This window comes from Ranitomeya variabilis, chromosome 2, assembly GCF_051348905.1.
Source record: "Ranitomeya variabilis isolate aRanVar5 chromosome 2, aRanVar5.hap1, whole genome shotgun sequence".
In the NCBI taxonomy this organism is placed as follows: domain Eukaryota; kingdom Metazoa; phylum Chordata; class Amphibia; order Anura; family Dendrobatidae; genus Ranitomeya; species Ranitomeya variabilis.
This window is the reverse complement of record NC_135233.1, coordinates 53,914,506-53,929,586: the sequence shown is the minus strand read 5'-3', so window position 1 is coordinate 53,929,586 and position 15,081 is coordinate 53,914,506. Positions and strand designations below refer to the sequence as shown.

At 42.9% G+C, this 15,081-nt stretch overlaps 1 protein-coding gene across 3 annotated transcripts in view; it reads right to left on the bottom strand.

The window, feature by feature from the left end:
- Nucleotides 1-15,081, bottom strand: part of TTC7A (tetratricopeptide repeat domain 7A) — a 390,080-nt gene that overhangs the window by 180,201 nt on the left and 194,798 nt on the right. The window lies entirely within an intron of this gene.

The following is a 15,081-nucleotide window of genomic DNA, read 5'->3' as shown; positions in this document are numbered from 1 at the left end:
TCCTAATTTTTGCCAGAGCTGTATATAATAAGGCTGTTGAGTTCAGATCAGGAAGCCCACAACTGGTCTGGAATTTTTTATTCCAAGGGGCTGTGATATTGTATATGGGGTGATGAGGGGGGGAAGAAAATTAAGGATCTACTAACCTAAAACATGTTACTAGAGTGCCCGAGTCTGAGAGCAAGAACGAACGCAGGAGATTAACTCAGTGTTTGTAAGAAAATACTTTTTCCATCAAGAATGATAACTTGTGTACATGCATTAAGATACGATAATGGCTTGCAATCATTGAAGAACCATTTATGTATCCACCCTTTATGGAGGACTGATGTCCCGACGCTGAATCCAGAACGACATCAGCATAGGGTTTGTTTGTTCTCTACTTGTGGATTTCTTCTACACCTTATGGCCAAAAGTATTGGACACATCAAACCTAGAGGAGCTTTTATGATATTCCAAATTCATAGACATTACTGTGGAGTCCCCCAAAGGCGGCTATAACAGCCTCCACTCTTCTGGGAAGGGTTTTAATAAGAGTTTAGAGAATTTGTGTCCACTCATCCAGAAGAGAATTTGTGAGATCAGACACTGATGTTGGAGGAGAGACCCAGGCCCACGATCTCTGTTCTAGTTCATGCCAATGTGTTTGATGGGGGTTGAGGTCAAGGCTCTGTACAACCGATCAAGTTCTTCCACATCACACTCATCCAACCATGTCTTTATGGACCTTGCTTTGTGCATTGAGCACAGTCATGGGGAACAGAAATGGGCCTTCCCCAAACTGTTAGACGCTACAATTTTCCAAAATATCTTGTGCTGAAACATAATTTCCCTTTACTGCAACAAAGGAGCCAAGGCTGATCCCTGAAAACAGTCCCATAGCATTATCCCTCATCCACCAAACTTTACGGTTTGCACAATGCAGTCAGGTAGGTAACGTTCTCCTGGCATTCACCAAACCCAGACTCGTCCTTCACATGCAAGATAGAGTAGCGCAATCCAAAAAACTCAGTTGCACTGATTCAAAGGCGGTGTGTTTTACACCACTCTCTCCGATGCTTAGCATTGTGCTTGGTGATGTAAGGCTGCATGCAGCTGCTCGGCCATGAAGCTCCTAGCGCCGATGCAGTTTATGTGCTATGTTAATACCAGAGGCGGTGTGGACTCTACAGTTATGGAGTCAACAGGCAGTTGGTGACTTTTCTGCCCTCTGCTCCTCAGCACTGGGTCCACGCTCTGTAACGTTACGGGTTCTCCACTTCATGGCTGAGTTGTTGTCCTTCCTCCACTTCTCAATAATATCACTCACAGGTGATGGGAAAATATTTAGGAGGTAAGAAATGTCATGACCTGACTTGTTACACCGGTGACTCTTAGGACTGTGCTGGTATCAGTGAGCTCTTAGGAAGGAGCCATTTCTTTCTTTCATCAATGTAAATAAAGGCATGACGAGAGGCCGGAATATTCTCACTCAGTCCTTGATGGGAATAATGCAGGGAAGAACACTCTGAGGCACAGGTTTACGGAGAAAGAAAGGGGCAAATTAAATTAAAAGAACTGTGATCTCCACCTTGAAGAAAAATTGGGCACCTGGCAAAAGACCTGGGGCAAGTGCCCCTGCTCCCTGGGCCTAGAAATACTATGAGATCTTTGCATAATTTCATAATCAATGGTCGTTTTTATTTTTCGCATTTTAGAAGCCACTGAATCTACAGCACACAATGGCTTTCAGTGCCGCTGTGTCGATCTAATGAGCTTTTCTACATGTCGACCCTTTGATGAATACAATTATTTTTCTTGTTCTGAATTAGGCGTGCTGCTTTGTGTGAATCTAACTGCAAATTGTAAAATCTGTGTTGCTTTTCATGCCGGGCTATTACACCACATACAGCACATAAAATAATTACCGTGTAACCATCTCCTTTGTGTTGGTTCCTATCCCCCCGTTTATAATTTGGGCGTTCTGTTAGATTACGAGAACTTCTCACCATCTACTTCACAACGGCCGGGTTCAAATGAACGGCTCATACAAATGTGTAATTTAGATATATTATAGAGGGGTCTGGACCCATCCAAGACTCCTCTAAAAACAAGAATAACCTGGTCCAGATTCATAAGACGAGAATTCAATGAATCGAAATCTGACAAAGATTTGTATAGTTGCGTTGATTAAGCAATATTATAGGAATTGATGCATGGGAAAGTTTTCCAATATAAGATTCTGATTGCAAGTTTGACTCTTTCCGAGCATGTAAACCCAGCCTTCGTGGTGGGCATGCTATCTCCGAAAGGTATGAATTATGGTCCAAACAACCATTCTCTGGGCAATTCTTCTGCGCCTCATACCAAAAAATGTGGGGTCTGGGATTTGCAGCCAAGAAATGGACCTTACATCATGTCAATCTAACTAATTATGTCCTTTTTTAAGTAATGGTGGCAAAAAACACTAGACTAAGGTCGGCTGCAGACGAGCGTATGAAAAACCGTCTGCATTCCATCCAGAACAACTCAGACGATTTTCATCTAATTTTCCTCAGATTTTCATGAGTCTGCCATCTGTCATGGTAGTGTTGGGCCTTTGGGAGCTAACCAGGTCCATAGAACTAGGGGCACCTTGGTCTATCCCTGTCCCCCGGATTATTCCTGAAGATGGAGACGTCAGGTTCTTGTGCCTTGATATGCTCCTATATCAACCATGATCTGTAGCCTCCTCCACACAGGGTAGTGGGAAGCTGAAGTGTATAGGCACACACTAACCAGACAAACAAGGGAAATATAAAAATACCAATCATAAAAAATACACACATCAAACAACAGAGAGGGACACAGGGGAATTAAAAGAAGGAGAAACCAAAGTAGGAGAGTATGAGGATGTGCACAAAGGCAAAACTCCAAGCAACAATCTCCTGAACAATCTCCAAACATGAACTCCAACTACGAACTACACTTCCAACTCCAGAACCAGGCAGTAAGAACTAACACTGGCAATCCCTAAGTGCCAAAGGCGATCATATATAGAAGGAAGTGGCCAACACTGAACAGCTGAGACAATCCAGGCAGGAAAGCTACAGGAGTTTCAACTGAACAGATTAACCCCTGCATTGCTAGCAAGGAAAAAACCTGCACTGTTTAATATGATGGTGAAGTACTTGTAACCAGTACAGGAAAGCGTGAAACCAGACGCCACAGTCTTCTGGCCCCTCTCTGTTGTTTTTCATGGACAGTAGGACCGAAAGAAAAATTGTTCATTTGAACAGCCCCATTGAATAATGGGTGCCAGTGTGCTGTATGATCAAAAATCCAACAGCACAAATCTAATTTATACGCTCGTCTGCATGAGCCCTGAAGGTGATGAAAATGGACAATTTCAATCGTAATAAATACTGGTAGAATAGATGAAACTAGAAGCTGGACACAGACTTTAGAAGACTTGTTTGGCCGACCACTGTTTCTTCAACTCTTCCTCATATACCTCCAACTGAAATGGTTGACTTTGGCTGACATTAATCGATGGGCATTAGAGCCTTAAGGGGAGACTGTCACCTCAAAAACATTCATATAAGATACTTAGTCCTTATAGAAATCATACCTAATTCTATCTAATGTGGATGGTCACCCTAAAGCGGTTGTTCCATCTTCAACCTTCAGAAGAGCGCCAGTCCCCAGCCTTCCAACTTCTTACTTGCTGACCAAGTTAGGACCAACAGCATTGTCAAACTACAGGCACAAACTGTGTGCTTTCGCTCTTCAAGCAGTGGCAGCTTTGTATTTGAGGATCACAAGGGAAATGAAGCAGGCCAGATCCAACGATCCGGAGAGCTGTAGAGCAACGCACGGACAAGAGTTTGTAAGTGCTGCGCTCATTGCGTAGGAAACAGCTACCTCTGATAGACTTCAGAAGTGGCCAGTAATCTAGATAACATGCAGTAAACAATCAAAAATAAAATCCCTGCATTGTTGACAATGAGAAGAATTTTTAATAACAAGTAATTTGAAAATTTTCTTGTTTCAAGAAGAACTTTAACCCCTTCACGACCTCCGCCGTACTATTCCTGCGGTGGTCGGGTCCCATGCTTTGATGTGGGTTCCGGGGCTGAGCCCACCTTAAAGCCGGGACATGTCAGCTGTTTTGAACAGCTGACATGTGCCCGCAATAGCGGCGGGTGAAATCGCCATTCACCCGCTGCTATTAACCAGTTAAATACCGTTGTCAAATGCTGACAGCGTCATTTAACCGGCGCTTCCGGAATGAGCGCATCGCCGACCCCCGTTACATGATCGGGGGTCAGCAATGAGTCTGCATAGTAACCATAGAGGTCCTTGAGACCTCTATGGTTGCTGATGCCGGATTGCTATGAGCGCCACCCTGTGGTCGGCGCTCATAGCAATGAAGGAATTCAGCTACATAGGAGCGATCTGATGATCACTGCTATGTAGCAGAGCCTATCGAGCTGTGCCAGCTTCTAGCCTCCCATGGAGGCTATTGAAGCATGGCAAAAGTAAAAAAAAAAAAGTTTAAAGAAATATAAAAAAATAAAAAATATATAAAAAGTTTAAATCACACCCCTTTCGCCCCATTCAAAATAAAACGATTAAAAAAAAAATCAAACCTACACATATTTGGTATCGCCGCGTTCAGAATCGCCCGATCTATCAATTAAAAAAAGCATTAACCTGATCGTTAAACAGCGTAGCGAGAAAAAAATTAGAAACGCCAGAATTATGTTTTTTTGGTCGCCGCGACATTACATTAAAATGCAATAACGGGCGATCAAAAGAACGTATCTGCACCAAAATGGTATCATTAAAAACGTCAGCTCGGCACGCAAAAAATAATCCTTAACCTGACCCCTGAGCATGAAAAATGGAGATGCTACGGGTATTGGAAAATTGCGCAATTTTTTTTTTCTAGAAAGTTTGGAATTTTTTTTTTACTACTTAGATAAAACGTAACCTAGACATGTTTGGTGTCTATGAACTCGTAATGACCTGGAGAATCAAAATGGCAGGTCAGTTTTAGCATTTAGTGAACCTAGCAAAAAAGCCAAACAAAAAACAAGTGTGGGATTGCACTTTTTTTGCAATTTCACCGCACTTGGAATTTTTTTCCCATTTTCTAGTACACGACATGGTAAAACCAATGATGTCGTTCAAAAGTACAACTCGTCCCGCAAAAAATAAGCCCTCACATGGCCAAATTGACGGAAAAATAAAAAAGTTATGGCTCAGGGGAAGGAGGGGAGTGAAAAATGAGAACGCAAAAACGGAAAACGGAAAGGTCGTGAAGGGGTTAAGATTTTACCCGTTTAAGGTGATGAGACAACCACTTTAATTTTAGTAACAGGAAAGATCAAAAAGCTTCACAGGACCCTGGTCCAGCGGATGCTTCGGGAGTCCATGTCAGCCAGATCAGGGTCCTGTGAACCGTCCGCTGGTAATTTTTTCCTGATTAGTAGGTCCAACATGACACCCGCTGTACCACAACTATGACGTCGTACCAGGCCTATGAATCAGAGAAGGCGCTGAGGAATCTGGCAGGTACAAGGCTCTGGTCCGAGAGCCACGGAATACAGACGTCATCACCTGACCAGGATCTTAGGACCAGGGCTGTGAAGTCGGAGTCCATTTTGGTGGAGGCGGTATAAAATGGACAGACTCCTAAAATATATAATACATTGGGTACAGTGGTACAATGCAGGATGTGAGGTAAATGTTTTCATAATAATTTGGTAAAGTTATGAAATGTCCTATAAATGTCTGTTCTGCTTCTGATCTATGGATCTAGGCTTTTAGTTGAGATGAATCTGTGCTGCGCTTTATGTACATGTTCAGTAGTGAAGCAGGGCTGTGGAGTCAGTCAGGAGTTGGAGGAATGGAGGAGTCTGAGGCGGAGGTTTGCCTTACCGACCCCACAGCTCTGCTTACGACTCTTATTGATCATCTATGTAACACGGACTAGCTGTGAGCATCACATATCATTTGACGGCACTGCACCCACTCTGTGTCGCTGATCGAGACCATATAAAAAACATGCAAAATAAAAAGCCCCTCATTAAAGTCCTCCCTCAGTCTGACTGACCAACGAGAGAACATGTGGCACAGAGAAGGGTCACGGTGTGGTTACTTGGTCGGCCCCCCTGCATGCACCACACCTAATTAGCACTGACTGCCAGTAATGTTAATCATGGATCGGTTACTTCATATGAATGTATAGCATCTGTGGTATGGTAATGCTGAGCTCTGTGCGCCGTGTGAGTTTAGGTACTGAGGTGCATCGCCGGCATAGCTGACGCAGCTGTCCAGCATGAGCAGCCGAGGAACAGATGTCATGTACAGCACATACCCCCGGAGGTTATGCCATGTGCTTTCTGCTACTATAGGATGGAGAGCATAGCTCAGATGTCCCGGGATGTACACCCAACCAACAAAGCCTCTACATGCCACAAAATCATATGATGACATACCAAAAAAATAATTATATATATACTATAACATGTATTCATTTATACAGTGTGGCAGATCAAGCCTGATCGATGCTTCTAATCCTGATTTCCTATTTTCATTTCATATATGTGTGGTTGGACGATGAGCGCCCAAAAATAAGTAAATGCCCAAAAATTATGTTGTAGCTTACACCAGATATTTTACTCCAGTCCTTGAATGGAATAAGGGTATGTTTCCACTGTCAGGATGGCCTGCGGTATCGCCGCAGCGGCGAAGCCGCTCGGCGCTAAGCCCCGCCCCCTTTCTGGGACGCGATCATGCCGGATGTGTTAACTCTTCACATCCGGGATGATCGCTCTCTTCCATAGCGCCCTGTGATATGCCTTGCGGGGACGCTGCGTCCCAGCAAGGTGTACGGACATGCTGCGATCTGAAAAGACGCGCAGCATGTCCGTAGTCGCAGGGCCGCCGCGTGCGGGTTTCCACGCATAGTGGAGACGGGATTTCATAAAATCCCCTCCACTATGCTGGAACATCTGGACGCTGCTTGTTTGACGCTGCAGCTCTGCGCAGCGTCAAAAAAGCAGCGTTTCCTGACCGTGGAAACTCACCCTAATATTGGTGCATGACAGTTGCTTAATGAATTAAGAGCATCTTTCTTTACACAACGCCAGTCTTAAAGAAGTTGTCTGGCCTTAGGTTACAAGTCTGCAGTCACTGTATGTATTGCATGCTATTAGGATTCTCCGGTGCAAGCGATGGGAGCGGCTGATGCGTAACCCTAAGTATGTGATTGGCATACATGCAGTCACGTGCCAACTAAACATGTGTAACCTTGCTCAATGCAAGTGAAGTGAGGGAGGTTGGACAAGTCTAGTCGGAATGTGGCTGTAAGTTTGAAAAACACATACTTGGATTCACCTGGAATTTTAAAATTGATTTATTTTTTTCTTCTATCTGAATAACATCAACCACATCTATTATTGGCACACTAAACATGCGATTATGCTGCAGCGCAGATGCCACGGCCGGCACCTGCCTGCAGAAGATTTTTTGCTTTTTTTCTTCAGTATGTACAGATATTCATTATGCAAACTAGGGCGTAGGTCAGTGAGTTATCAGTGACCTATCAGCAGTCTGCATTATGAATACCTAATCAGAGAACCACATGTAGACCCCCCACAGGCCGCCCCGGGGTACGAGCATACCATTAACTCAAAACAAAGATTAAACAACAATCACCAGATGGATTTCATCAACCAGGTATCATTAATCAGTATAATGGCGCTGACCTGACACTGTCTGCAGGTTACTGTGCACAATCCTGCTGACAGGTTCCCTTTAAGAAGTTTTTCTGAATGTCATTTGGGATTGGGAATATTTACTGGATTCCAAAACAAAGACACCCAGATATTTACGACTGTAGTGCAAATTTACCCTGATGGTTGGGGCTCAAAAACGAGGATATTCTAACACTAGGGTCTCCAGAACAAGAAAATACTGACACATTGGGTTCTAGAACAAAGTTATATTGACACTTGGGGCTCCAGTAAAAGAATACACTGACACTTAGGGTGTAGAACAAGTATATATTGACACTTGGGGATCCAGAACAAGGATATGCGAACACTTAGGAGTGTAGAACAGGTATATACTGATACTTGGGGATCCAGAACAAGGATATGCTAACACTCAGGGGTGTAGAACTAGTATATAGTGATATTTAGGGTTCCAGAAAAAGAATATACTCACACTTGTGTCTCCAAAACAACAATTGACAATTGGGGCACCAGAACAAGTTTATACTTTCACTTAGGGCTCCAAAATAAGGATACCGTATATTGACACTTCGGGCTCCAGAACAAGGTTACACTTACACTTGTGGATCCAGAACAAAAATATACTAATACCTGGGGCTGCAGGAACATTGGCACTTAGGACACTTAACAAGGAAACAGTGACACTTAGCGATCCAAATCAAGAATACACTGACACCTCTAGCTTCAGAACAAGGATATATTGACACCTGAATTTCCGGAACAAGGGTCGACGGCCAATTAAAGGGAACCTTTCACCCCCAAAGTCGAGGGTGAGCTAAGCCCACTGGCATCAGGGTCTTATCTACAGCATTCTGTAATGCTGTAGATAAGCCCCCGATGTATCCTAAGAGATGAGGAAAAAGAGGTTAGATTATAGTCACCTGGGCGGGCGGTCCGATCCGGTGGGCGTCGCGGTCCGGTCCGGGGCCTCCCATCTTCATAGGATGATGTCCTCTTCTGGTCTTCATGCTGCGGCTCCGGCGCAGGCGTACTTTGTCTGTCCTGTTGAGGGCAGAGCAAAGTACTGCAGTGCGCAGGCGCCGGGAAAGGTCAGAGAGGCCCAGCACCTGCGCACTGCAGTACTTTGCTCTGCCCTCAACAGGGCAGACAAAGTACGCCTGCGCCGCAGCATAAAGACCAGAAGAGGACGTCATCTGATGAAGATGGGAGGCGCCAGACCGGACGGCGACATCCATTGGACCGGACCGGGACCTCCCCTGGGTGAGTATAATCTAACCTCTTTTTCTTATCTTTTAGGATACATCGAGGGCTTATCTACAGAATTCCATAATGCTGTAGATAAGCCCCTGATGCCCGTGGGCTTAGGCCTCTTTCACATTAGCGTCGTGCACTGCACGTCGCTATGCGTCGTTTTGCAGAAAAAAAGCATCCTGCAAAAGTGCTTGCAGGATGCGTTTTTTCTCCATAGACTTTTATTAGCGACGTCGTGCGACGGTTGCGTCGTGTTGCGTCGGACCGTCGCCACCAAAAAATGTTGCTTGTAACGTTTTTTTGGTGCGTCGTCTGCAGCATTTCCGACTGCGTATGCGCGGCCGGAACTCCGCCCCCGCCTCCCCGCACCTCACAATGGGGCAGCGGATGCGTTGGAAAACTGCATCCACTGCCCCCCGTTGTGTGGCGCTTTCACAGCTAGCGTCGGTGCGCCGCAACGTCGCATAGCGACGTGCAGTGCACAACGCTAGTGTGAAAGTAGCCTTAGCTCACCCTTGATTTTGGGGATGACAGGTTCCCTTTAATGTCCCAGAACAAGGGTGCACGATGCTTGGGATCTCAGCACGATGCTATATTATCATATGATGTCCAAGAAAAACAGTACATTGACCCAAAGCATTGGAGAACAATGACTGATTTACACTTTCACGAGCTCAGAACATTGACAGTTACGTATCATACAAAGAAACCTGGTACCATGCAGTTTATATAAAAAAATATAACTTATCACGGGGGGTTCCATTTGAAATAGTCTGTAAAGTGGAGATGGAGGAACATAACATGGAGAGATATGTCACTCTGGAGAAGAAGACTAATGGTTTATGCTTTTCATTAGCGGAATGCAATTCAATGGTAGGAGATGTGAGATACTGTGGGGAAGTCTCACTCGCCGAGTCTTATCCACTTAATAAAGTCATAATTGGCTTCCTGGTGAAATGTCTGATTATCAAGTTATGCAAAGCTGTATTTAGGTGTAAGGCTTAGATTTCCCCAGACCCCGAAATGTTCAACTTGGGACAAAAACTTTTGATTCCAACTGTTCCACTTAATTGAGAAAAGTCGTTTCTGGGATGAATTAATGACTTGACGTTGAGTTTGGGACATTAATGTGATTTTAGGTGAATTTTGTTTCAAGTGTTTCTTCCTAAGTTCTTTACTAAATGCTGTAAATACTGGACTCAATAAGACGTTATTCGAGCATGCTCGTGTGATCGAAAAATCTGTTCGAGACCCCGTGGCTGCATGCAACACATGCAGGGATAGCCTAAAAAACAGTGTTCCAGTTGTCGAACAGCCGTGTGGACGCGAACATATTTTTCGAGCATATTTTTTATTTCTATTTTTTTTTAAGCTAGAGAATTCTTCCCCAACATAGTCAAATAAAGGACAAAAATATACAATATAGAAATAAGGAAAAATAATGGCATTGTCCATTCAACAAAAAAATCAAATGGAGAAATAGACAAATCATTTCTTTCTCATTGATGATATACGCAGTTTCTTTCCTAATATTGTTTGATCCATCCCTAATCAGGCCGCCATCCTTTCCTCCATTCTTATTTTTAGTAAAGGGAATCCATCAGCAGGTTTTTGTTATGTAATCTGACAGCAGCATGAGGTAGGGGGCAGAGGCCATGATTCCAAGCACACCCTTTGGAATAAATAACTGCAATCAATCACGTCCTAACCATCAACAAGCTTCTTACACCTCAACTGGAATACTGGACCTCTCTTCTTTTGCAAACTGCTCCAGGTCTCTCATATTTGAAGGTGTAAGAGAATGGCCAACCATAACATGCCGAACAGCCATGTTGTGGTGGCTAGTAGCCATCTTGGACAATCTGTAGTCAACTAACTTTGCCGGTAAAGAGCTGAGGCTCTCCTCAGAAGGGAAGTATAAAATGACATCAGTGCCATTAGTATGTATGGACGGAGTCCAGGAAGACTAATAGGAACAGCTGTAGAGGACTGCAATTGTTAATAAGTGGTATTATGTGCTAGTGAATAGTATATATGTAGAATTGATATAGAAACCAGGACCATAGGGCTGTCAGTGGTGAAGAGTTATGGAGCAGCCTAAATGCAGGGATGTGAGTAATGACATTAGCTAAAAGGAACATGGAGATTTATACGATTATAAGGAGATTTATAGGCAATACTCATCAATGTTGTCATGTTGTGTCATTGAATGCTTTATTCTAAAATCTATATGCCTTTTGCCGCAGTATGTAGTTTCCTTTGTCTAATTATGTATGGAAAGCCTTCATATTGTTGTCAGGGGCCAGACCACCCACTGCTTTCTGGTCTGGACAACCATGCGTGTCTGCTAACCTGTCTTATGTATCTGCTCTGGTTCGTTTCTCTAATAAACCTCAGTCCCTGTTTCAGAGAAGAACTGTCTACAGTGTCTTCTCAGACTATGCAAAGCTCTCAGGACTTTCTAATAGAAGGTGCCTTCTCCCAACAGCAATTTTAAGATCTGTTCACAGGTGTTCAATGGGATTTAGATCTGGACTCATTGCTGGCCACTTCACAACTCTCCAGTTTCCATCCATTTCTTGGTGCTTCTTGAAGTACGTTTGGGGTCATTGTCCTGAAAGAAGACCCATGACCTAGGACACAAACCCAGCTTTCTGACATTGTGACCCTAAGGCTGTTGGTAATCTTCAGAGTCCATGATGCCTTGCACACAGTCTAGGCACCCAGTGCCAGAGGCAGCAAAACAACCCAAAACATCTTTGAACCTCCACCATATTTGACTGTAGGTACTGTAGGTATAGTTTCATCTCCCAGGTCACAGCTATTCCTGGCTGTCATTGTGACTGAATAGATGTCATCCTTTTTCTTTTCTGTTATCACCTCAAGTGATTCTGTCAGACACATTTTTGAGGTTGTGTGTGAAATTACCATATGTCCAATTTGCCTTTTTATCTCTGCTTTTTTTGGTTTTGCTCCAAAGGAAATAAACATGATTATAACAAAACATGAAGTGCCAATTTGCATAAGAAAACATGTGTAATTGCAATAATTTTCTGGGAGAAATACTTCATTTTCTGGAACAATTTCGAGAGTGCCAACACTTTCGGCCATGACTGTATCTCATCAGAGAAATCTGCTTCTTTCTCAGCCAGGACTGACCATTCATTTTCAAAATTATTTTCACAATTCTTTGGAAAAATCTGTATTCAATGAAGACAGATTTTTACATTACTGAGGAGATGACAGTTGGTTTTTCTAAGATTCTATAGAATCTAGAACGGAGGAGTGTTGGATCTTTGTCTTCCATTCTCCTATCTCCCCGTTACATAGAATCTCTTCAGTAGAAGCTATCATCTCTGATCTCTGCCTTCACTGAATACAGATTTTACCTGGGAATTGAGAATTTTGATTATTAATTATTAGTTCTGGCAATATAAATCTAATCAGTTTAATGTGTACAAGGGTCACCCAACTCATCCCTGAAAGATGATGTAGGGGAAGAAAAGAATTTGTCATGTCTCATTTCGGACTGCTGATCATTTTGATTTTGGTGACATAAGTCGGTGCCAGATGGGTCTGGCAGCGTCTCTCTTGTAGAGAACACATGAGCACTCAGGAGAGTTGGGAAAGATGTCAGCATATAGTACATAATTTTTACATTATAGCATATAATCCCATTGTACAACACATAATCATAATTATTCTCTTGACAATTCCATAATAACTCAATAATTCACATTTTACATAATAACTCAATAATTCACACTTTGCATAATAATGCAATAATTCACATTTTGCATACCAATTCAATAACTTGCATTTTAAATCTTTTTTTTTTTCTTTTTTATCAAGAGACTGATTTGCTCCATAAGTAATTATCGCAGAAATCCAGTATATAAGTTAAATATGTAAATTGCCCATTTTAGCTGTCCTCAATTCAACCCTCCCACATGTACAGGGCTTTCAGAAGGCTCAGTGTGAAATATGCAACAATACAGCACCTAGGAACATCCTGTATGCCAGATGCACATTAACGTGGTTGAGATATAAGCCACTAGAACTGGAGCATGAAATCCAGACATTAATTCACCTTTAACAAGCAGTAATCATTAGAACTTCAGCTTACAATCCCGCTCTCGGGTAAGACACAGCTCAGAAGTCTCTGTATTCTTATTCACCATTTTTGCAATTTCATGAAAAGACTCTATCCTGGTATTACTGATAATAGAGTAGAAGACGGAGGCCGAGAGTGTTAAATGATCATTCCTGATCACTTCTACAAACCGGTGGATAACGGGAAGCACAAAGGTTTCACCACATGCATCAACCGGTTAGATGAGCCAACCTCACACTAACCAAGAATAGGTTGGCCTAGAATATGGCTAAAATTGCCAGGCAAGTCAATACGGACTTCAGATAGATTGCTAAAAAAAATGTTTTTTTAAATTTATAATTATTATTTTTTTTTTAATCAATGGATAGTTTTACAGGATAACCAGGAAAACTGTGCAGCTACTGACAATATGCAATATGCAGTTTACGTATTTTTAACTATCTAAGCAAAACATGTTCTCTGCATGACCAAGTGGTTTTTAGCCCCATATCGGACATTGGTGTGTCTGTGTCATCAGTATTTTTCTGAAATCTTTGACAAGGCCTCCCAATACATTAAAACAATCCTAACTACCATGTAATATCAGTAATAAAAAGGGCAACCTGATTTCTCTTGGCATCTTCCTAAAGAGGTGTCGAAGACTGCAGAAGTCAAAGGGCAACCATGTAAAAACTGGTCACACCATGACCTCTTTGCAGCAGTTCTACAGGCAGGAGACACTGGTAATAAGATGATGCTAATGCGTATTTGTTAGTTCTTCCAGAAGATCCAGAAGTTTCAAACAAAAAGAGAAGAGCTCCAGGACTCCAGAAGAATTTGATAAATCTTACCAGTGGCACTGAAACCTTGAAAAATTTCTTGTGTGTGACACTGGGATGCTGTGTCATCAGATGGAGTCCTAGCGTTCAATTATTCATTTGGGAAAAGAATTAAGATCGCTAAAAAAGGGCATGATTATGGCTGCAAAAGTTGTCAAGAATGTATTAGGCAAGGTTCACACCTATACAATGCCCTACACTGATCATTATGTCAAGGTTTCCATTCAGAATCCTCAAAAAAACGTATTATGATGGGAAACCAGATAGAGCTCAAATGGAGCCATTAACTTGACCAAAAGCGATGGAGTCAACATGGACATAATCTGTTATGATCCGGTGACCTTGGAGCCGCATGAGACTTTCTCAGGAGTAGGTGGAACCTATACTGACCGCGATCCCTAAACTGACACCGCAACTAGAAGTAGCCGTGGGATGTACCCAACAATCCTAGATACCTCGACACAGCCGGAGGACTAAATAACCCTATAGATGGAAATGGGAATCCTATCTTGCCTCAGAGCAGACCCCCAAAGGAAAGACAGCCCCCCACAAATATTGACTGTGATTATTAGAGGAAAGACACACGCAGGCAGAAAACAGAGTTTAGCAAAAGAGGCCACTCTAGCTAAATAGGAAAAGGATAGGACAGAATGCTAAGCGGTCAGTAATAAAACCCTGAAAATATCCACAGCAGATAATACAAAAATTCCACCATCTAACTAAAGACATGGAACGTATCTCTGCATCTCCTGAGAATCCAACTTGACTGGAAAAATCCTGGCACAGTCAAGCTGGACAAGAAAAAACAATGAATAGCATGTGTGCTGCAGAAACAAAAACCAGAAACTTATCTTTGCTGAATTGGCAGCAGGGCAGGAGGAACCAGACTGAGATCCAAACCTTCCAAGTACAATGGACAACTGGCAAGGGCTAATGAATCCTGCAACCTTAAATACCCCAGTCAGCACTGCAATCAGTAGGGACACCTGCCCAGGATTGCAACCCAGGGACAACTGTATTACCACCAACAACCACCGGAGGGAACCCAAGAGCAGAATTCACAACATAATCTGGCCTCCATCCTGGCAGCATTCGTCTTTCAAACATTCATGTCTGCCAGGTCGGAGGTCAGATACTGTCCATAGTGACTCCCGTTGGCTTCGTTCAAATGAAT